Below are 23,256 nucleotides of genomic sequence, written 5' to 3'. Positions count from 1 at the left end.
ATAATAAACAAACCTTTAAAAATTTATCGCATAAATAAATAACAATAGCGTTTCTGATATCCTTCATCTCGTCGCCATTAAAGAAACCGGGTCAATTTTAAGGTTGCATTACCATACAATCGGTCGCGGCATGATTGGCCATTGTTACCGCAAGGCAACGATATATAAACTTCCTGACGAGCTAATTGAATCAATTAAGAAATTAATCGGCGCTAATGTGTCTCATACTTGTTTTTATTTTTTGTTTTGCATTATCACATCCTCCATGCGATAAAATTCCGTATGCTACAAGTTCTAAGTAAAAAAGTTAGTAGTTGAAAACTATAAACTAGATAGGTTTTAAATCTCATTAACTGTGAACTTAGTAGGTATCTAATAGTTTCGAAATATTATGAATATTTTCATCAAAAAGCCATATATATGATAGACATTGGTAATGACTCCCCATTATGGACATGCCCGCCAATACTAAATAAATAAATAAAATACTACTATAACCCATTCTACGTGACGACGGAGCAAACGGGAGCGAGGCGACGGAATTATAAGACACGTGTGAAGAACAAAGTTGTATTTAGAATTCACTTAGAATTACTTGACAGTCTAGAACAGTGTCCCTGGCTAAAGTCCCACGCAGTGGAAGCAAAAGCTGGAAGCACGTCCTGTAGGCTCCAATAGCAAGGTTCCTGGCTACAGCGTCCGGCAAGTGTCTCCGAAAGGAAAGCGTTTACTGGCGCGATTTACATTTCACGCAACTACACCTAACGCCATCTAGTGTTAGCGGGTCAATATTGCGTTTTATTGTAATGTTACACTACTAAAATACTACTTTACTATTCATCACTAAAAACTAGATAAGTTTTAAATCTTGGTTACTGTGAACTCAGTAGGTCTCTAATAGTTCCGAAATATGGTCCTTTTCATTTAAAGCCATATGATAAATGTTGGTAATAGCGGAGTCATTATGTAAAATCGCGCCAATACTAATTAATCTTCACTATTCATCAGGGACAGTTCCCATTATGGAAATGCCCGCCAATACTAACCTTTACTATTCAAGATGAGGCATTGCCAATAAATAATTGGCGAAGCCTCATCTTTTACACAAAAAACAATAAAAACGCCCCAAAAAAGAATCCCGAGGCAATTGGGCTCTAAATGTTGTCTTAATTCCGGAACGCTAAGTAGCCGGTGTGGTGGTAGCTGGTAGGTACCAAACTGCGACCTCCTTTTACTATGTTATGACCATAAAAAAGCTTGCGGTCAAATTTTTGACCTTCAACACGATCCGCCTAATAGTAGGAAAATTATCAAATTTGTATTTATATGCTCTGTGTATAGCTCGTGTATATATTTGACTCATGTTTTATTAGAGCTTTAATAACCCAGTGGTCAATATTTCACCTATCTTAAGCAGGGACCGAGTTCATCTCTAACTTGTCGGAGTTATTTAAAATCATCATATAAGCGGTGATTGCCTAGTGCGTAGGACTTTTGGAAGGCGAGTTCGAATCCCAGCACGCACCTCTAACTTTTGTAAGTTAAGTTCGTTTTAAGCAATTAAAATATCACTCGCTTCAAATCGTGAGAAAACCTGCATACCTGAGAGTTCTACTTAATGTACTCATAGTTTTTATTGTATATATTATATTCGTAATGATTTAATAAACTGCAATTAGGTTTATCTGGTTGTTTATCAACATCCGCTGCACAGCACAATTCCTCTGATTTTTCCTTGTTAGTTTACCTCGAACAAAATATTTAATCCATTTCTTATGTACATTTACAAAAACGTATAGGTACTTATATTTAAATTTATACTTTTAGTTATTTAAAATCAGACACTTCAGAGTACATAATTTTAATTGTGGATATATGAGGATAATCCGAGCGCTACTTATTTATATATTGGTTTGTTCCTTACATATTATGGCAGTCTCAAATTTAAAATAAATACTAAGTTTAATTCATATCTCAATGATGAGACCATATCGCCACTCTTATATGAGAGTGATATTGAGCTAGGACCCACGACGCTGGCAATCTGGGTTGACGGGCTTAAGGTAAAGAACTCCAACTACTTGATAATAAGTATTAGTAATAACGTCGTTTGACAGGATATTTACCCATTTACGCCTAAAAATCTTAAGGTGGCAGAGTAAATTTAGTAGTGCTATCCTTATCTGCAGGGAAGAGTAGGAAAAGTATAAGTAAGAAATAGTTCTGCTCCATTCAATCTGCCATTTCAGGTGTCAAGGTGAAACTTTCATTCAACTCATTTCCGGAACTGAGCCACCACCCTGTTAAACGTTTTAATATAAAATTCGAATCATCAATTAAAAAAACACGTCATTAAATTTAGTGTATATTATTTTACTAGTGTAGCCCTTTTATTGGATACCCATACTGAGCAAATTGTGGAAAAAAATATAATTCGCCATTTTGTGTCGGTGACCATCTGGAATTTAAAATTTGGCATAGCGTATTCAAATTCAAAATTCAAATTCAAAATTTCTTTATTCATGTAGGCCTATCACAGGCACTTATGAAGCGTTCATACATATTTGTTTACATAATTGTAAGGGGATGGTGATAACTTCGTTCGCCAACTTAAATCTAAGGCTACGAGGGAAGCGCCCTGGTCTACGAAGAGCCCAATACAAACTTAGCCGGGTAATTTTTTTTTTGTTATCACCATCTCCCAGTAAATTTATATTAAGCTATGAAGCTGGAGCAATTCACACCAAAGCTTTTTTATCGTTTAAGTAATCCTTAATATTATAAAAGGATTTTTCGTAAGCTTACGTTTTATATAAACTTTGAACTTATTGAGAGACATCTCAAAGATTTCATTTGGTAATTTGTCATGAAATTATTCTAGTACTCAAGCCCTTTAATTTGATACCAATATTCAGGCTGTGAAGAATATGGGATCCGTCATTTTGTGCAAGCGGCCATCTTGGGCCGTTTTTCACCAAAAATAGCTAAAAAAAAACTCCCGACTGAATCACTTTTGAAACAAAAAAAACAATATCTAAATCGGTTAACTGTTCGGGAGCTACGATGCCACAAACAGATACACACAGACATGTCCAACTTATAACACCCTGTTGTTTTTGCGTCACGGGATAAAAAGGTATTTGCCCGTACTTTAAAGACTCATTGTAGCGGTTAAGGTCATTGGTGGTTTTTTGCGTTCATCGCCTCTGATTTGGCGTTTCGGTACATTGCCCGCCTGCAAACTATTAGAAACCGATTTAAAATTTAAGAAGACACTTTTTCCCTCAGACAATTTAGCACTACAATAAATATAAACTTCTGACCCAGAAATCCATCTCTAAACCTAACGTTCCATTATTAGTCAATATAAATCTCACCATATATAATAATAAATAGACAAAACTGATCAGAAAGCATTGTCTGGTGCGAGTCTCAGGCCGTGGCTAGTTACCACTCTACAAAGTCTCGCCACCAAGCGATATAGGGTAGCAGTACAATGTCACATGAAACCGTTTAGAAGTATGGGTTTAATATAACCTCTATTACCCTTAACAGGTTATTACCGTCAAGGAGTTAAATTTGTGGTTGAATAAAAAAAGTATGAAACTAGCTAATTGCCCAATCTGTAAAGCTAATTTTTGAAAAGGATTTTCTTCTGGCACTTAATAGTCCAGTGAAATATGTAAATTATTTTTTAGTATGTGTTGTATTATAGGAGTTTCAAGTAGAATATTTATAAGTATAGCCCAGTGGGACTTTGGCGTCACGTTTGGTAGCCGAATTCGAATGGCAGGACGCACCTTTTGTGAGTAATGTGCGTTTTTAGTAAATAAAATATAATTTGCTTCAACCGAAGTAGTTAAGAGAGTAAGAGTTCTACATAATGAAAAGTGCAAATTAATTTTTATATGTGTTGTATTATAGGAGTTTCATGTAGAATATTTATAAGTATAGCCCAGTGGTTAGGACTTCGGCTTCACTTTCGGGAGTCGAGTTCGAATCCCAGCACGCATCTTTTGTAACTTATGTCCGTTTTTAGTAAATCAAATATCATTTGCTTCAACCGAAGTAGTTAAGAGAGTAAGAGTAAGAGTTCTACATAATGTTCTCAAAGGTTTATGGAGTCCAACAATCCGTCCTGGGCCAGCGTGGTACTCTACAGCCTATTCTTTCTGTAGTGGGCAAGTAATGTGACGATATCGTCAGTTCAGGCCATAACCGGCCTGGGTTGATTAAGTCCATCAAACAGCTCTAGTGCAGCGTGGCGGACGGCCTCAGCCTTTTTCATTGTGGGAGGTGACCCATGCCCTGTAGTGGGCCGGTAATGACTTGTGTAACAGTAATTTTATAAAGTGGGTAAATAATTAAACACCTGATAACTATAAATTCATATTTTCCAGATATATTATTAAATTGATTAGGGTATTTACAAATATGCAAGTAATTATTTATTAGTTCATAGTTAGTTTTCAAGAAACAATTAAAATTATATTTAATTAATAACCAATGTTCATGACATAGAATTGGTGGGTATTTTGATATAAATACGACTGCATTATCGATACACTCCAGTACATGGACTCGAACGATGCAAAGATACCTCACGGTGTCTTAGTCGTTTATCATTTGATAGGTACCTATATTAAATAAAATAAACTTCAAGTTTTACAAAACTAATTAACTTAATCATTAAAGTAAAACCTCTGTCATAGAAAAAATTACTTTTGTTATAAGTAAGTAGTCAATTCGTTGTATTGGTTAAATAATCACATGATGGTCATTAAACACCAACGACCTTTGGCGAAACCGCAAGGGTGACTCTTAGTCAGTAACAAAAGATTTATTTACAACTTACGCGTGTTAATATCTTAGTAAACAAACCTCATAGCCTATAAAGTCTCCAGGAATGTAGGTATTACAGCTTGCTTTACCATCTAACTTTTTATGAACCAAGAACTGCTTAAGGGGGTTGTATTTCTTATAGAGCCATACTTAGCAATAATCAATAATTATTTTATTATATATATCGAGAGAGATGGAAAAAGGGTTTGGTACTCAAGCGACGATTGATGAATTCAATAAAGTTTTATATTTCGTTTGTGACAGGTTACTTTCAGGTTTAATATCGATCTCACAAAATGTTAAAAAATGTGTTACTGAAAAAAAAACATCTTTCCATTTTTATACACGAATTAATTGCCGATAAATAATATGAAGCTATCAGTTTCAAATCTGCAAATAAAATTTCACTCGCTTGAACGGTAAAGGAAAACCATCGTGAGGTAACCTGCATGCCTTACAGTTCTCCATAACGTTTTCAAAGGTGTATGAAGTCCACCAATCCGTACTTGCCCGGCGTGGTGGACTACGGCCTATAACCTCCTCATTTTAAGAGGAGACCATGCCACAGTAAATATATTAAAGCAGTACGTAATCTACGAAATAACGTTCGAAACGGCACTGTCACACAGATGCATGCACCGACGAGGCCCCATAGTAAATATATAAAATATATTCACACAGTACATATGTAAAATATACTTACTGTGTGCCAGTAAGTATTTTTTTTATTACTACAAGATAGCGCTTGACTGCAATTTCACCTGTTAATAAGTGATGATACAGTCTAAGATGGCAGCGGACTAACCTATAAGGGAGTATGGTAGTCATACCCCTAATCGGTTTCTATGCGACATCGCATCGGAAAACTAAATCGCTTAGGGTGGTAACTAGCCACGGCGATGGCCTCCCACCAGACCAGACCAATTCGGAAATTATAAATTACCAAATTTTCCCCGCCGCGAGTCGAACAAGGGAACTCGTACTTAAATTCACAGACGCTCACCGTTGCGCCACGGAGGTTGTTAAAACGGTCGGGTTATTAATGATTATAAATCTTTATATTTTGATAATATAAGATACCGTTTTTGAGCGAGAAACCCGAATACCGAAACTGGAAATCACCAAAAGTCTGTACCTACAGAACCAGAACGCATGTATGAGTAAGTAGGTACCTACATAGTAGTAGTACACATTATATAATAATCTATCGTAGCCCCAGTAATAACCTTTTTCCTTCTGTTAAACATTTTCCGGCTTTTCACGCCAAATCAATGATGCCGGATGATGATTATAAAGTACCTACTCATAGTGTTTTGCACCAAACTTACGCGAGCGGTATGAGGAGAAATCCTTTACCTTTTTCGCAAATAATTAAAATTTCTATTAGACACTATTGGTGTATTAAAATCAATCACTATCTTTATATATTAAAATCAATGCCACTTTTCGTTGTAAATTTATAACTCAAGAACGGGTTGACCTATCAACCAAATGCTCTTTGTTCGGAATATTAAATAGATGGTTTTTGTGAGGTTTGCACAAAATCGGTTGCGCGGTTCTTCATTTATCACATTTTTTGTAACTAATAAATTCAATAAATATCAATTAAGGCTTCATAACATCAAGCTACGACCAATGGCCACCGTTGTTAATGAGAAATGTTGCAAAAACTGCATAAAATATCCTTTTTGAGACCGTGTGAACATACTCTTTGAAGTTGACTCATTCGCGGACGAAGTGCGCGGGTCCGCTAGTTACTTACATATTCCTGTACATATTTGATCTCAAACTTTGACTGCAAGTATTTAAGTTGCAGTTATTGAAATAGGTTTTTGGGATACACTAGACAAATTTTATAACAGTGATCCCAAATCGAACATTTAAGAGGTAAATATTTCGGAAATACTCGCGCATTTTTTTTCAAATTAATGGCATCTTTGTGCTCGTATATGAGCGCCTACGAAAACTATTATTTTTAACATATTATGTATGTATTTCCATTATGTGCATTTGCGTAAAGAGCGTAATTCTAAAGATATAATCCGTTGGTTATAAAATTGAAAAGTTCAACCCAAGAGATTTGCATGCTTTCGCGGATTATAGCGAATTCCAAATTCAATATCGATTGTAAAAATAAACGTTTAACTTACACCGTTCGAAAAGAACAAAAACTGGCTTTCATAGCTACGAGTAGGATAAAGAAGGTTACTTTCCGGATATTAATTTACAAGTCCTCAGTATCATGATGATAAATTTGCAACATCGCTTATCGAGATGACGTATTAATCAGAAATCGCGATGACCGGCCTTGGCATTTAGCTTTTTTACTTAAAACTTTACAACAATAACATCGTGGTTTTGGTTAAGAATTTAAGGATTCTTAATTCACCTATCATAATATGTCCACTGAATTTTAATAACAGTTAATGATATCCACCAATTTGGTTTGGCATGTCAACTGTTTTATACAGGGGTCGCTTTTTGTACTTATTTAAATTTTATTCTTCGTTCTCTAGATTCTGAGTACCCAATTAGGTATAAATTACGTTTATTGCATGTTTTGAAATACGTTCCCTTTCTCTGACCGTCTTCTACTGGTTGAAATTTTCATAATGGATGTTTTATAATAATTATTTGTTCTATCACAAATTAAACAAAGGGTTCACGCGTAGATTGAAATATCTTACGTATTTTTAAAATTATTTGTACACGGATGCTTTTAAAATGCCGTGATCATTGTTAACTGTTAATCCAATTTTTTTTTCATTGAAATGGGTTGCTTTTTCATTGGAAACCCTTAAGTTCTCAGTACCCAGAAATCTATTTGATTTGCTATCCTAACATATTTATTTGGATGATGTAGTATTTAACCGATAAGTGTTGATAAATAATTTGAGAAGGAACGGCATTTTTGTTGGGATATGAATTTTTGGTTAAAATCTAAGTACGAACGTATAGATTGTTTCCCATGAGAAATTATTTGACTATATTTTTTGGGTAAAACCTGTTCGTGAAAACCTGGTGATTTTGATGCCGTTTGACTTCGATCAATAGTTTTTGTAAATCATTCACACACATCTAAAAACACGGTTTCTGAACGTATAATTAGTACATAAACTGTTCAAAATATTATTTATTACTCTGTTATTCTTAGATGTAGATAATAGACAGAGACTTATTATGTATGTTTTTGGAAGTAGATAAAATCAACATTGCGAACACAATTTAATCAAAATTAATCATTAATTAATGCGTTTTATTAACCCGGACTTAGCAGATTTTGTTTACTATGATTAGATATAGATAACATTTTCAGGCGATTTGGTCTAATTTTGATATTTTTCGTTTGAATGTCTGTGTTTCAGTGGCAAAAGGATGGATGGAAAATTGCAGTTTATTGCGTTATGTATTCAGTTTATTTGCCACGAGGCGCTGATCAGTTTTTATCTATGTGATGTAAGTGGAATACCACCGCCTATAAACTGTGCACCTTCGCAGGGTATACAAGGAACACGTCCTGCAAATGGCTGACCTGTGTCCATCACCGTAAGGTGTAGGTGTTAAGGCACAAGTACCTGCAATTCCACTGACGTTCACGCCATTTAGACCGAAACATGCTGCTTGGTGGCAGAAAAAAGCATGGACTTCCCTGGATGAGCTTAGTCACAAAAAGTACTACAAAATAAAATTGATAAAAATATTGATTAGGTTTTATTACTGTCTTATGTGCTTTGGCTGTGTACAAAATGTTTCTATGCAATATCCGAGTATCTGACTTCGAATTAGAAATGATATTATTTTGACATTACCATGATAACATTGATATTACCTATATAATTTAATAAATAACTTTTCAATGCTTGCTCAACAAGATTATGCAGACATGTGTAATGATTGTTCTTGTTGTGCATTTTACATTTCGCGAATATGGAGGAATGTTATATTATAATAAGACCCTATGTAAGCTCATATTCAGCGAATAAATTTCATTTCATTATAAAGGCTCGTTTATCCTAGCTTCTCAAGTCCAAAACTCGTGAGAAAAATAAAATATAAAATACATACAACAACCGGGTATGTACCTCCATTTATCCTTGGAATGGATGATGACTGTCCAATCTTCATTAATATGTTTAATATATTCATGACTCAGTTATGAAGACTTTAGGTACAATAAAATACTAATAATCATCACAAAAAAACCATCTCAAAATCTTAGTAAGGGAAACAAAAAAATTCTAATCAATTTATTGGATTAAATAGCTTTTGCCAATATACTTTTATAGGTAACATAAGCGAAATAAATACAATTAGGTTGTACAAAATATAATGAAATAAAAATAAATAAATAAAGTACAACAATACACACATCGCCATCTAGCCCCAATGTAAGCTTAGCTTAGGTTATGGGTACTAAGATAACTGATGACTATTCTTATGTATATAAGTACTTATAAACATATACACCCAGAAAAAGTTAAATTGAGTAAAAGACGCTGAAAGCCGCGGGTAAAAAGCAGTGAACTTTTGGACTATCTACAAAAGACCAAGGGCCAGCAATGAACGTCAATTGGTTGATATGATGATGACGACGATGGGTTTCATTTTTGTGCCCTTTGGAACAGAGACTTTGGGGCCGTAGCTGGAGCTATTTTTAAAGAAATGTCGAATGTCGAGTCTGCTGGTGATCCTGGAGCTGGCAGTTGCCTTGGCCAAAGAAGTTAGTTTGGCCATTCAATGGTGCAATACTGCTAGCATATTAGGGACTATGCATCGCTGCGGTGGTTTCGAAAACGTTTTAGATTTCATTTAGTACAGTATAATTTCTTTAATAACCTATGTAGGTTATTAAAGAAATGATTGCGATCCCCCGCTTTAAGGCCCACTACAGCTCGGGTCCCCTAGCGTTATGCTCTTTTCACCCCATTGTTACGCCACTGAATGGGTTTGAAATAGAAAAAGGTATCGCTTACCTTCAAAGTATAAACATAGATTGCATTGACTTATACAAACACACCATAACAGAACGTCAGACATCAAGTAATATATTTATTATTATCATAATTACCCACCTTTTAAAAGCAAACACTCGTTTTGTCACAAACACTGTTCAGAATCTCAAATTCATCACTAAACTATATAACTTCATCTACTTTCTTCTTAAACACTTTCAGAACTAGATATCATAAATTATGAAGTTATTATTTATTATCTTAATGTTTTATGTACCTACCTATAACACCATTAAGTATGATGAACTATAAATAATTTTCTTTTTTAATCTATCTACTATCTGTATTTATGATAGTAGTTTTACTTTATATGCAGTTTTATATGTAGGTCTGATACGGTATCGGCCGGTACCAGCGGCGGTTGTAGTGAAACTGTTTAAACGTAAACGTGACTCGAGTGTTGTGGCCGGTGGCTGGAGTGATTCATTGAGGAATCACTATCGGGTGGGCCAAGCGCACACAATACAGCGGGAACATATCCTTAAAGGTGTGTGAGTATGTATAAGCTGTTTTACATACTATAATTCAATAGAAATGAAGAAAAATCCATACTAATATTATAAGTGTGAAAGTGTGTTTATTTGTCCTTACTTTGCGACCTAACTAAGCAAACAATCGACTTGTTTTTTTGGCATAGATTTAGCTGGAAAAATGAAGAGTAATATAGTCTAGGTTTCTTTCTATTTCAGGAAAACAAAAGGTTCGCACTGGCTTTTTTTAAAATAAACACGAACAAAAAACGCGGGCAAAAGCTAGTAACAAGACATATTTTATTTTTAATTATTTATCTTTTAAATGTAAAGTAATTGTTTAATATTGTAATCTTTTTTCACATATGCCCTGACAGGACCTTATGTTCGTGCTAAAAAACATGGTAAGTTTAGCACAACTGTTTAGTGGTTGGCAACACAATCATGAACTTAAGCAAATGAATAAAGCTGTGGCTTGTAACTGGAATTCCCTGGAGCGGTTCCCAACTGGGGTAGTTGCCGTTTTTCGCGAATCGCTACCATCTCCTTACATCCAGTAAGAGTTCTGAGTTCAATTCACGGGTTGGATCGATAAACTGTATTGAGTTTTTTCGCTAAGCACGTTAAGTCCCCGTTATTATCATGTAAACGTTATTGTTAAAACCCGCCAAACCACATTAGTTATCAATGGTTGCGGATTTTGTCGGTCATAACTCGATTTCTTTCTCTTATATGAGACAAGAGGCCTTTGCCCAGCTGTAGATCATAATGATAACAAAGTTTTTTTTTTTTCATTGCGCTTGTTTCTTAAATAGCCCTTGTATCCTTTGATGAAGTGACAAGCTTGTTATTAAAATCGCTGTTCCCTCATCACTTGCACTCACAAATATTTTACCGACTGTGACGTCTCAACACTCTCAACATTCAAATCGAGTTTTTTTTTAATGACGTAGGTAACATTCCTGTTTATGTGTCCTGTTTATTATATATTGGATTTAGACAAAATGCGTACTCAGGGCTTTTGAACTTTGCTATTGTAATGACTGCGCTATGCCTGCTTTCATCTATTCTCATTAAATGAACAATTACGTAGAAAACCTCTTTAGAAAGTTACGAGTTTATTTATTAACCAAAATTCACTCAATTTTTTCTAATTTATCTTTTCATTACTTCTGAGTGTAAAGTTGGATCTAAAAAAAAACAAAGTGTGATAAAATAATTAAAAACAGACACAATAGAAAGAGATTTTCGTTATATTGTTAAGCGTGTTTTTTTTATTTCTTAACAAATTCAAAATAAACTTTACACTAAAATTAACTAAACATTGTTTACATTGTTAGACAACTGAGAAAAAATATAAATATACATTCTTACTGCTCTAACACTTAACTTATATATAGATTTTAACAGTCCAATGCTAGACTTAAAAGGTCTCCCAATGAGGTCCAACCATTCATCTTATGGAGTTGTATTGTGTGTAACGATTTAAAAACTTCGATAGCGCGATGCAGGATCATTGTTCTCATCTAGTTCATCATCATCATATCAACCCATTAACGGCCCACAGGGCACGGGTCTCCTCCCACAATGAGACGTAAAAGGCCGTAGTCCACCACGCTTACCCAGTACGGATTGGTGGACTCCACACACCTTTGACAACATTATGGAGAATTCCCAGGCATGCAGGTTTCCTCACGATGTTTTCCTTCACCGTTGAAGCAAGTGATAGGTATTTTAAATACTTAAAACGCATGTAACTTTGAAAAGTTAGAGGTGCGAACTGGGATACAATCTTCTCTTTCAACTTCTCGATCTCCTACTCACGGATCACCGCTAATCTAGTTACTCGTAGCTAATGTGGTGACCGCCACAAAGTAACTGCAAAATGTATGAAAACGAAAGAATGCCTTGCCCTGTTATGTAAGTAGATGGCGCTGTCGATTCCATACAAATAGTAGTTAACTTTCTCGCGATCGAATAGGTAGACAATCTTGTGAGATTAGACACTAGGCACTCAGAGTAACTCCGAGGGAGATTTAGATACGTGAAGTTGATCCGTAGGAGAATCATATTTACTGTCATAGCTGTTCAAAACTTAAGTCGCAATAGCATAGCTCGGAAAGCCGATAAAAGCTGTAGTCGCAAGGTGCATTTAAAAATTCCAGTAACAAATATTTCTCCTGAGTGGGTTCCTCGAGAACAAAGAAAACATTAATAGTGTGAGTCAACTGGCATATTACACTACTTAGTGAGGCAGGTAGGCGCGCACACTCGCCAATAAGTATAAAAAAAGGACAACTGCGACAAGGACCGTAACATTGCTGCATGCCGACCTAACGTGCATTTTCATTGTTATAATTTTCATTCGATAATATGCATATCTCGTTATATCGATATCGAGTAGAAATCTTTTGGACCGATTTCAACAAAAACAGAACACTCCCGGCTAATTCCCCTATAACCAAATATAAAACAAAATTAAAATCGACTCATTCGTTCAGGAAATTCCTGCCACAGACATACTTTTGCCTTTTTTTTGGGTGGGGTTCAATACAGACCAATGTGGAAGAGACAAAAATAGTATCCTTGTCAAAATGCCATCCATTTTTAAGTTAAACTATTTGAATTTTCTAAAGTATATATAATTTGTGGATAAGATTGTAAACAAATTGTAATGGAATACAGTTTTGATAGGAGTACTGTTATTATTAATTCCAATCACAGCAGCGTCTGTTTTTGGATCGGTCAATGGTGTTCGGGTCTCACTGCTGTAGGATTGTGAAACTTATTTCTAGTAGTAACAGAGTGTTTTATAGTTTGTATTCAATCTGGACCAAATCGCGACGTGATAACTGACAATCAATTTAACACATCAATTGTTGCAGCATATTAATGGTTCAGTCGTATAAGGCTGCTTATACGAAAGCATTTTTGAACATAAAACGCGAGAAAAAAATATTGGCCGCTTTTTGATGTATAAATTGTTGCTTGGAAATAAAATCGACCGATCGATTTTAGTAGTAGTTCAGCTTTTTGTGACAGAGCTAGTCCGGGGAAGTTTTACAACCATACTTATTTCTGCTGTATGCTGTTACAGTCTGAAGGGCGCGGTTGCAGGTGCAGCTTTTTTTGAAGTTATACTTCTTTAGCGGCGTTAAGAAAAAATCATGGAAGTGAAATTATACGATGTAACGAAACACGATTTTAACAGGATAGAGGCAGTTGCGAAACCGAGTGCGAGGGCAATATCCCGACGCCAGTTCTCCTTTTACGATGCGCGCGCACACCGTCACAAAAAACCGACACCCTGAAGTTAGCTATAGTCGACTTTTTAGTTTTTCAAAAAAGTATTTGAGATTGTACACTTTTAATTGTCATAGTCTGCGGGCTTATTCCAGTGATTTAATTGATTCAATTGTACAAAATTCTCAAATTTTAATGTTCAGTGAAACTTGGTCCGATAATGAGATAACTAGAAAATGCGTTAAAATATAACTTTTAATGTATTAAATACCATTTTTCTATTGTTAGTGTCGCTTCTCTGCAAACGTAGTTACTGTACAAACGTTGTTGTTGTAGTACAAACTTAGTTCCGAATAAGGAGAAAGATGAAAAAATTGAAAAGATTTTTATCTTGTCACCCCAAAGAAGTATAACTTCTAACGCGTGTACATAAGTATTATAAATTAATAGGAAACATTATACAAAACAAGATAAATTAAATATAAGCCTCGGTTTTAAGCATGTTCAACCACAGATGAACACCTTTCTCTCTGAACAGGAAAAAACGAACTAAAAACTCTTCGGTGGTAAAAAAATGCTCGTGCATAGGCTGCCTAAAGCCCATCGTTGCGAATATAACCCTGAAGGGCATTGCAAAACTATCGGATATTGAAACAGAGCCGACGGCCTTTGACATATTCAAAAGGAAATCATTGCGGTGTAATTAATTTACATGAAATCGATCTTGATCAAGACAGTTCTAAATAAAATGGATTAGAAATAGAACGCCGCGAACAACCAATTAAAATTAGTATTACTATTCTGAGTTCATTGAACGCGAAGTGAGATTTCTCTGTTCAAGATTAACGTCTTGCGTATAATAGTATAATAGGTTTGCTTAAAAGATTTAATGTTGTCCCATCTTAACTTAGGAAAAGGTTTTAAATGGGAGGTCCCAGGTTCGATCCCAGGCAGGGTCAATTTGAGACTTTATACTTCAGCTGTTACTAATTACCACACTAACGACAAAGACGAGCCGCTATGCCATTTAGAGTTACGGTACGATGTCTGACGTACGCCTGTCGTAGGCGTATAAATGTAATACGCCTAACAGGTTAGCCCGCTACCATTTTAGACTGCATCATCACTTACCACCAGGTGAGATTGCAGGGTTACCTTGTAGTAAAAAGAAAACCTCCGTAAAACATACGAGTATGACTTATAATTCTTTGCGCCCACATATTTGAGCAAAGATCACATGATATAAAGTGACGTGTGTTTATATTATTACATTTAGCCCGGTATTAAAAATAAAATACTAATCATCAAAAATATATATAAACTTTGAAACATTTGAATTTATTTGTTACTGTAGTAATAAGAGCAGCTAGAAGCCAATTAAACTAAATAAGAATAAAAAAAAATCAAAAATAGTAAAAACATTACCATAAACAATGCCGTTAAAAAAATATGATGTTCAGTCAAGCGTGTGATATATTTATACTCTATTGTATAACCGAAAACCGGAAATGTGGCCAAAAATATGACACATCGATAATTAAATAAATATTTAATTAGTGGTTCCAAATAAGTTTCGTTTAGGGATAAATTAGTATATCACTTTTCATTTCCAGTTTAAGGAAAATCCAAAAATAATTCTCTTTGCCTGAAACACGTAAATATGAAATTATCCGAATGACTCAAGAATTTCTGAGAGTACCGATTGAGTTGTCATTTCCGAAATCGCTTTGTGAATTTATTTTCGGATAATATGGACTTGAAATTATCTTTGTATGATTACGAGTCATGTTTATGGAGAAATTCATTATATTTTAAACTAATGCTTTGTCTCGAGGAAAAAAGTGCCTCTAGAAATGTTTTCTATATTATATCATCTAGGTTAACAAAACAAATAAAATATAAATATATATATATATATAGTTATCGCTTGTAGTGATCTTTGGTTACAGTTGGCAATTTTTATAATAAAATAAATTACAAATACCTTAAATACTAATAGTACATAATATATATCTTCATATCAAACAATTACCGGCCCACTACACGGCACGGGTCTTCTTCCACAGTGGGAAGGGGTTAAAGCCATAGTCCACCACGCTGTCCCAGTGCGGATTGGTGGACTCCACACACCTTTGAGAACATAATATAAAACTCTCAGGCAGATTTCTTCACAATTTTTTCCTTCACCGTTGAAGCAAGTGATATTTCAATTACTTAAAACGCACATAACTTAGAAAAGTTGGAGGTGCGTGTTGGGATTGTAACTCGGCCCCACGAAAGTGAAGTCGAGCTCTTGCCCACTGAGCTATCACCGGTTTAATATACACGCACATAATATAAAGTCAATGAACCTAGAAATTGTCTGCCTGCATATTTCACGAACTCCTACGTGATGTCTAGCGACATTAGGCGCCGTCTAAAGTCACAACACCGATTCGGCACATCGTAAAGTTAAGGGAACTCGTAAACTAACATATGACACCTGAAAAAAATCTAAATTCGATTTTTTTCAAATTCATACGAATAATAATTAAATAGTTCAAACAAACTAAAAAAACACGCTTGGTATAAAAAACTAAACTAATTTCTTTCTTTTAGTTTATTCATAATAGCGATTTTTTTTTTAGTTTTTCTTGATCTATTATTTTTATTAGAGCAAAATTAATCGGTAACCCATCCAAAAGAAGAGATAAATATGTTTTTTATTCAGTTTGCCCGTCTCTCAAAATGTAAGTTCTAATTATTATTTAAAACAGGCCATTAAAAAGTAATAGCTAACGCCCTCTACCATCTAGTAGCTTAATGTTTTCTGTGGAATTTGTTAGGTACGCGAACGCCATAGGTTTTTTACATTTGGGTCTAGATGGCGCTGTAGTAATTAGTAAAAAATCTTATTTTTTATAGTGAAAATTGGAATAATCTTTTCAGATTAGTGTATTGTCATCGGTCCTCGATATGTCTACAAAGTTTGAAAGAAATCTGACCGTTTAAAGTGGGTCAAAATTGCGCCCAAAGAAGTCGGTTACAAACAAACAAACAAGTGAAGCTAATATAAAGCGTGTAAAAATGAAAAATATGATAATCCAAGCACATGATACCACACCTTGTTGCAAAAGCCATAGACAAGTTAGGTTATATCGAGTTGCCTCGCGAGGTAAATATATTAATAGGAATATTCTTTGATTACTTACTTAGACATTGCTTTGTCTGTCGTTAGTGAAATGGGCATTAGAAAAGTAGGAACTCCCACACAACTAATACTCAAACGAGTATTAAAGTTATGACCTTACAGATGTCAGTACATAAACTATTAAACTATTGAGACTTTAGTAGCCCCCGTTCTTATTTGTAATTAAAATAAGTATATCTAATAACATGTTTCATATAAGAACTTGACTATTCGCCTGTCCACACGCGGCCATGTCCTAAATCACCTACATTGATATTTTCTGCTCATATATAGAGGCTATTAATTTCTCTGCATATATGTACATTGCGTGTGCGGTTAAGTTTTTTTGTCCAAGTAATCCCTACTAATAGTATAAATGTGAAAGTGCGTCTGTTTGTTTTATACCGTGGAACCGATCTTGATGAAATTGTGCCCAAATATAAATGCATCCTGGAAATGGACAAAGGATAATATGTATCCTAAAAAAACTTGCTTACGGAAAATCTTGTTACATAACCAAAAATAGCATTTCTAACCTTTGCATAGGTTGACTATTTATCTTAATCTTCTTAACTCGGGGAAATAAATGAAGAATTTTTATAAAACCCAAAATAACAGCTAATACAGTAAAGGTATAAAACAGTTAGTATAGTATTTTATTTAAGATGGACTCACTCACTGACAACGAACAATGTTCAACCTAAGACATTAAAGAAAGAAACTTGATAAAGCAATTAAAATAGTACCTTAAAGGTGAGAAACAGAGGAGTAAGTTGTATGGTGGCGCTGTCATTATGCATCCGAAGCTATACAATACAACATGCACATGAAAACCGAAATAATACTTTACAGGCTTTAGAGGTACATCATGTACCGTCTCGGAGACTTATCTGTGAAACCGAAATTCTTACAGTTTTTGAGTAAACCATTGCCATAGATTTTACTGAAAGAAATCAGACAGCAATTGCAGCATGCCACTTTATTAGATTGGTATTATGCGCGTTTTGGGTTTTTATCTTCAATAGGGTTGTCATAAGGAAAAACTTGAATTAGTTAGTATTGAAAAATAAATGTGCATCTTTTGATTTAATATTTTTACTCGGTGATTCCTTATGCACCCTTCAACATTATTTAGTTATTCGGTTAAACGGTGTGTATAGCTAGCCAAATATATAGCTTTATACCCAATGGTTTTTAGTATGCTGATTTAGAAGATAAAAATATATATAATGTAAGGAATAGTAGTTAACTAAACTTTTAATAATTCACTTCTGGGGAGTTTAATTAAATTAGGGACGTTTGGTACTTTGTGGTGAGCATTCCCAAACCAACTGTCAAGGCTAATACGCGTATACGATAGTTCATTTTTGCAATATCTATTATAGTGTTTTAATTATCAGCTTAGTTTGTTATATCGCTTTAATTGTAATTTAAGATGACTGTTAAAGTGAGCTAACGTTGTAAAAGATTAAAGCCTGAGCTAATAGTGCACATATACAATAGTTAATGTGAGCGACAGGTTTTATTACATCGTAAACATGTGCAGTGAGACATTTCCAATGTGACTTTATCGTTTTATTAAATGTACCTAATAAAATTTGCCTCTTTTCATTGGTCTAGTTGTCAGCACGTTCACCTGTATGTATAATTGTACAATTCGCCTAGAAATTTGTATTGAGTTTTTATATTTATATTGTATGTTAATATTATAAATGCGATAGTAAGTTTTATTATGAAAAATTAAGCTTAATTTTCTATACTCCGCGAAAAGCAGGAGAATCTGTATGGTGTTATTTATGATTTCTTCAATCCTTTTACTCCATACCAAACAGATCTTCGGCAATGTATCTACCTTCTACGGGCGTTTCGCTCCGACACCCGAGCATCATTTTTTTTTTAAACTATAATAGACTAGCGCTTGACCACAATCTCACCTGATGGAAACTGTATATGTGGCCTAAGATATGACGCGCTTGCCTAGAATATGCCTATTCACTCTTGTTCTAAAGAGACCCAGGTTGTAAGAATTAGGAAACACAGAACTCGGAAGGGTGTTCCAAACCCCAGCCACGCGGATAAGAAAAGAAGATGCAAATCGCTTAGTGCGAGTTTTTGGGATATTAACAACATAGGGGAAAACCCGTCCGGTGTCTTGCAGTGCGATGGCAGAATGGTGAGGTGTGGACGAGATCGAATAGATCCTGAGCACACTCTCCAAAGTATATCCTATAAAACACCCACACACATCCTCAGGAGATGTTGACTTTGCAATGTCATTATCAACATCATCGTAATTAACCCATTGCTGGCCCACTACAGGGCACGGGTCTCATCCCAGGATTTACGACGTAGTCTTATACACTGGCCAAGTGCGGATCAGTCGACTATACAAGCCTTTAATAACCTTATACCAGAAAACTCTCAGGCACGCAAGTTTCCCACTATGTTTTTCCTCACCGTAAAGGAAGTAATTTTAATTGTTTAAAACTGCAAGAACTTCGAAATGTTATATTTATCGTGTCTAGGATCGAACTCGGTCCCTCTGAAAGGAAGGCTAAAGTCCTAACCTGTCAGTGTTTTTTAATAGTTTTTTTTAGGTTATCCACGCAACCGATTTTCGTATTTACACATACAGAATTTTTTTCTAAATTGGGGGAAGCAAAAACTTCTTCTTCTTCTTGGGGGAAGGCATATCTCACGTTGGAGATATCGATAAATCGCCAACATCCTATCAAATAATTAATGAATGCCCTTTACATACACAAACTTATTTATTTGAGACCAGGTTGCCTGCGGTCTTCGTCCGCGTTTATTTCGGTTATTCACTACTCCCGTGGGAACTGTTTGTTTTTCTTGGATAAAAAGTAGCTTATGTTACTCTCCGTCCTTTCAACTAACGCTACGTCAAAAATCGAGTTGATTGATTGCTTAGTTAGGGCCTGAAGGAAGGACAAGCAAACATACCATAGCCTTTATAATTTAAGTACTGATAAGTGGGGCAGTTGAGTTTTAGTACACACGGCCGCCAGCAGATTCAATAGGTAATATTTATTATATTTATTCAAACAATTTTATTGCATAATATAGAAAAACACACTCAGGAATACCTTACTGCTTACCTTAATGCTTTGCAAAGGCTGCCTTAGCACTAAAAGTGATCTCTTCCAGGCTACCTTAACTAATGGAATAAGGCAATGAGTGACGGGGCAACGCAATTCTATTCATATAGTTACATACATTTACACACTAAAAATACATAGATAATTAAATAAAATAATAATATTAATTGTTATAATGCGTTGGATATCTAAAAAGTCACTATAATCCTTTAAAAAAGCTATGAATAAACTAAACATTACGCGTTCGAAGTCTCTTAGTAGTTACCAAAAAAGTCATTGAGAAGGCCGAATAAATAAAAAGAACAATAAGTTCAATGAGACTGGCACAATGAGATTTTTTAGAAGTTGACATTGGTACGCTGTTACAGAAGTCATGTGATGGTGATTCATTAGCTAATTACGAAATACTTACCTATTAAGGACAAAGTGTATCTGCTTAAGCTGAGTAGAGAAATGGTTTTCAATTCGACTACAAGTTAGCAGTCTAAATGTGTCCAGAAAGGTAGTTCTTCAAAATGTAATACTGGTTAGAGGCTGGCGTTACTTTGCGGAATTCTATGTTATATTATGAAAATTAAGCTTAGCAAACTATACTCCGCGTAAAGCAGGAGAGTCTGTTTGGTGCAATTTTTAATTTCTTCACTTCAATGTACTCTCTACGCACGTTTCGCTTAGTGTTGCCCAAATGCAAGAACAAGACGAGACTTAGCCAGTCTTGGTCTTGGTCTTGCGCCAATACACCTGGTCTTGGTCTTGGTCTTGGTCTTGCGCTCCCAGTCTTGGTCTTGGTCTTGGTCTTGCAGCAAGAGTCTTGCAAGTCTTGCAATTACCTATTAGTCTATTACTATTTATTAAAGTTTACTTTAAATCTTAGAAAAACGTATTAGAATTGGAACATTGTGAGCTTGAATTAACATAGCCATAGTAAAGATCAAGCAGATTAATAAATAACTGAAGATTTGATAAGAAATTCGAAAAATCAACTGACCTATATGTCGTTTTCCATGGAAGTAACTGTTTCTTAATAAACATTTATGATTTATAAGCTTACATTTGCTAAAACATGTAAAAAAACAAATTAATTACAATAACTTGACTGTATTTTAAAGAACAATACTTATCTGTCTAGAAAGAGATTGAACCCTCAACTTATAAGAAATTTAATAAAAGAGTTTTACGATTTATCATTTATTTGAATAAAAAATAAAATACAACACAAATCAACAGCTTTATCATTAGGTTATGATACTTTATATCAATTCTTTTGACCAAGAATTAATACAAAGTAACCATCTGGCTGACTCATCACTTAACCTATTTCTATGTTTTCTAATTACTAATGATGCTTTAGAAAATAACCTCTCAGCAGGTACTGAAGTTGCAGGTATTGAGAGAAAATCACGGGCCATTTTCGATAATATCGGATACTCTGTCTCATGCGTCCTCCACCAATCTAAAATCACCAATCTGAAACTTATTTATTCTTTGGAACACCTGTAGGTACTCTTAAAATTCGAAATTATTTTGCATGAATAGTGTCAAATGTTATGATTTCGGCGCGGCGGCAACGATTGCTTTAGATTTCAAAAGAAGCCGCCGGCGCGTGTATCATAACCATGTACTTCCGAAAAGCGGCAAATTTCTTTGAGAAGTAAGTACAAAACCTTTGATGCCGCATTATCAAAGTGCCGATGGTTAAAACATAACTATGCATGCACTCAGTTTGATTTTAATAGATATTTTTTTATTCGCTATGTTTATGGTATTAGTCGTAATGCGCATAGGTCCAGTTTTTCATATTCTTTGATATAGTTTTTTGCGTCTCATAGAATTCCTAAGCGTACCTACCTACCTATACACCGAACTGTTACACCTAACTACTCCGTGAAATAGCGCTAAGTCCTAGCTGCAAGACGCAAGAGTCTTGCAGGCTATGTCTTGTTCTTGCTCAAGTCTTGCACGGTCAGTCTTGGTCTTGGTCTTGCTAAAAATACGCGGTCTTGTTCTTGGTCTTGGTCTTGCAAAAACGCAAGAACAAGACCAAGACTGCAAGACCAAGACTGAATTTGGGCAACACTAGTTTCGCTGCGTCACAGCATCAACAGGAGATGAACTGTTAAGATTACGTGGGTAGAGAGTACATTGCCGAAGTTCTGTTTGGTGTGGACTATAAATATTGAAGAACTGAAATTATATATAACTGAACTGTTTTATTTTTTTATTGTTTTTAATTCCACTACAAGTTAGCCCGTGACTGCAATCTCACCCGCTGGTTGGTGATGATGCAGTCTAAAATGGTAGTGGGCTAACCTGTTGGAGAGTATGGTAGGCATACCCCTTATTGGTTTCTACGCGACATCGCACCGGAACACTAAATCGCTTAGCGGCACGTCGTCGGTAGGGTGGTAACTAGCCACGGCCAAAGCTTCTAACCAGATCAGACCAGCGAAAATTCAGAAATTATAAATTTCCAAATTGCCCCTGCCAGAAATTCGATTCGAGTCGAGTCTTAAATTCATAGCGTTCACCATTGCGCTATAGAGGTCGTCAAACTGACACAAATTCTCCTGCTTTCCACGGAGTATAGTAAATTAAGCTTAATTTTCACAATAAACCTTAATAGGTGAAGTACCTACTTCATGATTCAAATATAATGTACTTTTAATTATTCCTATGGTCTCCAAAGTGACTGTAAACTACTTGAGCGAACAAACTAGACATTAATAGTCAATAACTAAACTATGGTCTGACATAGCAATTATAATTCGTCACGCTCTTCCATTTTGTGTAACCAAGGTTATTTCTGCCGTTTGAGTAAAAAATTAAGACGCATTAAATATCAGCACTTCAATCATTGTCAGCAGTTAGCATATATCTAGATATAAACGCTGACTTTTATAACAACCAATAGATACGTTTTTACACCTATTTTTGCTATAAAATAATGACTATTAGATAGACTTTTAATAAAAAAACGTGTGAAGTTATACTACTTTTGTGTAACAATCTAAAGGTCTTTTAAAAATTTCTATCTTACGCCTTATTCTACGCTGTAGAGAATACGACATTAACAATAGAAAACAGTATCTAATACATTAAAATTTATATTATAAAGCATTATCTAGTTGTCTCCTTATCGGACCACTAAGTTTCTCGGAATATTAAAATTTGAGATTTTTATACAATTCAATCACCGGAATAAGCCCGTAGACTTTGACAACTGAAACTTTAGGTACCTACACTGTAAAACTTTTTTTGTAAAACTAAAATGTCGACTATGTGTCGACTATAGTGGCTATTACTAACTGTAGGGTGTCGTTTTTTTGTGACGGTGTGCGCTCGTATCGTAAAAAGTGAGCTGGCGGTCGAGTATCGACCCCTCTGGGTTTCGCAACTACCAT

The 23,256-nt window shown here is 35.0% G+C and overlaps 1 protein-coding gene across 5 annotated transcripts in view; it reads right to left on the bottom strand.

Moving 5' to 3' along the window:
- The window catches only part of LOC120625804, a 52,424-nt gene that overhangs the window by 16,075 nt on the left and 13,093 nt on the right, over window positions 1-23,256 (bottom strand). Inside the window, exon 1 of one of the 5 annotated variants that reach the window (XM_039893048.1) lies at window positions 10,076-10,294. The exons of 2 other annotated variants lie outside the window; for them this stretch is intronic. The gene's annotated coding sequence lies outside the window, so the exon portion shown is untranslated. 2 more of the 5 variants (XM_039893022.1, XM_039893039.1) reach the window with 2 other exon arrangements.

This window comes from Pararge aegeria, chromosome 1 (genome assembly GCF_905163445.1).
Source record: "Pararge aegeria chromosome 1, ilParAegt1.1, whole genome shotgun sequence".
NCBI classification, from domain to species: domain Eukaryota; kingdom Metazoa; phylum Arthropoda; class Insecta; order Lepidoptera; family Nymphalidae; genus Pararge; species Pararge aegeria.
Note: the sequence above shows the minus strand (reverse complement) of the source record. Positions and strands in the feature narration are given on the sequence as shown.